The sequence below is a fragment of the Gopherus flavomarginatus genome, chromosome 11, assembly GCF_025201925.1.
Source record: "Gopherus flavomarginatus isolate rGopFla2 chromosome 11, rGopFla2.mat.asm, whole genome shotgun sequence".
Lineage (NCBI taxonomy): Eukaryota > Metazoa > Chordata > Testudines > Testudinidae > Gopherus > Gopherus flavomarginatus.
In genome coordinates, this window is record NC_066627.1 from 5322114 (window position 1) to 5324788 (window position 2675).

The window sequence follows — 2675 nt, forward strand, 5'->3', positions numbered from 1 at the left end:
AACAAAGTGTTGTTTGGTTTTGCCCCACCCCCTTGTTTATGTTTTTTGTGTGGATTTTTTTTTTTAAGGTAAGAACTGGGAATGAAAGAGGAAACAAAAGGGATTGGCAGTGAGGTGTAGAGGACTGGAGTGAGGGTCCCGACTCCTGTTTCTATCCCAAGCTCTGGGAGAGGAGTGGAGTCTAGTCGTTAGAGCAGCAGGGTTAGGAGCCAGGACTCCTGGGTTCCATTCCAGCTCTGGGAGGGGAGTGAGATCTAGTGAGTTGTTCCCCAGCTGCCCCACCCCAGAGCTGGCTGCATTTCAGTGGGTGGGTGAACACTTTCCTGCAGATAGTCTACAAAGCTTGGCAGTAGAAACGTGTCCATCTCACTGAGGCCCCTTTGGGGCAGTTCACAAAGGATTAAGAGAGGGCAGGGCAGGGCTGGAGGAGGGATGAATGGAGGTTTATAGATGTCCCTGCCCCCAGGAAACTGGAAGCCACTGGCTGGATCAGGTGCATAGGACAGGTGATTGGGACTCAGGACACAGCTCTGCCACTGAGTTGCTATGAGACCTTGGGTAAGTCCCTTTGCCTCTCTGCCTCAGTTTCCCCCTCACCCTGTGTCTGTTCAGACTGTGAGCTCTTGGGGGGCAACGACTGTGTCTGTGCAGCACCTGGCACAATGGGGCCTTGATCTCTGCAGAGGGGCTCACAAAATATGAGTCAGCCACACCTGGCGGGGGGAGGCTGGAGGCCTCAGACTTTCCTCCCATTCATACAAAGAGCCAGCTGCACAAACCAACTTCCCCGGCCAGGGCGTCCCCGCCCCTGCCTCGCCCTGTGTCACAACCTGGAATTTCCCAGCTGGGCTGGGCAGTGGTGGAAGGGGCCCTCTAGGGGGGTGGGGAGAGCAGTGAAAGCCAGAGAGGGTGTATGGGGCCGGACAGACAGAATGGATGGATGGATAGAGAGATAGAGGGCTTGGGGATGGATAGACAGAGAGGTGGATGGATGGATAGATGGGGAGATGGATAGATACAAAAAGCAGGGGTCCCCAATGTCCTGACCGGCGGTCGATCATCTGCCGAAATTCGGCGGCATTTCGGCGGCGACACCTCTGGATGATGCCACTTGCCGCTGACAAGCGACATCATCGAGTTCGGTGGCATTTCGGCGGATGCTCGATCGCCGCCACGGTCCTTCATCTGGCGGGCGCCAGACGAAAAGGTTGGGGACCATTGACATAAAGGATGGATGGAAGGATAAAGGAGCATACGGATGGGTAGACAGGGGGATGGACGGACAGACAGAAGGGCTTGGGGATGGATGAACAGGCAGGCAGAGGCACAGCCAGCCATGGGGCCAGTGTGCAGATGCCAGTGGAAAGGCCACAGGGCAGAGGCTGGCAGAGGGGGCGCCTGGCACTGGGTGGGGGAAAGGCCGGGGGGGGGGTGCTTGGCACCAGGCAGCGGCAGAGGCCAGCAGGGGGGCGCCTGGCACTGGGGGGGCAGAGGCTGGTGGGGGCTGGTACCAGGCAGGAAAGAGGCTGGCAGGGAAAGCGCCTGGCACCGGGCAAGGGGGCGCCTGGCACCGGGTGGGGGAGAGGCCAGAGGAGGGGGGGTGCTTGGCACCAGGCAGGGGCAGAGGCCAGCAGGGGGGGCGCTTGGCACTGGGGGGGGCGGGGGCTGGCACCAGGCCAGAAAGAGGCTGGCAGGGAGAGCGCCTGGCACCAGGCGAGGGCAGAAGCCACCCAGAGGATTCAGCGGGTCTGGGGCAAAGGAATTTCAGGGGCCCTTCCATAAAAAAATGTTGCAGTACTATAGAATACTATATTCTCGTGGGGGCCTGAGACAAATTGCCCCACTTGACCCCCCCCGGTGGCCTCTGGGGGGCAGAGGCCGGCAGGGGGGTGCCTGACACTGGGCAGGGGCAGAGGCCGGCGTCAGCGGCACCTGGCGGGGTAGAGGCCAGAGAAGGGGGCACCTGGCCCCTAGTGGGAGATGGAGGCCGGGGGGGCGCCTGGCACAGGGGGGGCGCCTGGCACCGAGTGGGGGTGGAGGCCGACAGGGGAGCAGCTGGCACTGGAAGGGCGCCTGACACCGGGTGGGGGCGGAGGCTGATGGGGGCTCGACTGGCACAGGGGGGTGCCAGGAACCGGGTGGGGACAGAGGCTGTCGAGGGGGGGCGCCTGGCACAGGCGGAGGGCAGCGGGGGTCTCGCCTGGCACGTGGGAGGCGTCTGGCACCGGACGGGGGCACAGGCCGGTGGTGGGGCTCGCCTGGCACTGGGCGGGGGCAGAGGCTGGCAGGGGGGTCGCCTGGTTAGCGGGGGGTGCCTGGCGCCGGGGGGGGCAGAGGCTGGCGCGGGGGGGGGCGCGGCATGGGGGTCGCCTGGCACTGGGCCGGGGTGGAGGGGGTAGGGGGGGCTCGCCTGGCACGGGAGGAGCCTGGCACCGGGCTGGGGCACAGGCCGGCGGGGGGGCTCGCCTGGCACGCGGGTAGCCTGGCACCGTGCGGGGGGGCACCGGGCGGGGCGGGGGGGGGCGCCTGGCACCGGGCGGGGTGGGGGGGGTAGGGGGGGCTCGCCTGGCACGCGGGGAGCCTGGCACCGGGCGGGGGCGGAGGCCGGCGGGGGGGGGGCGCCTGGCACCGGGCGGGGAGGCACCGGGCGGGGCGGGGGCCAGCAGACACAAGGG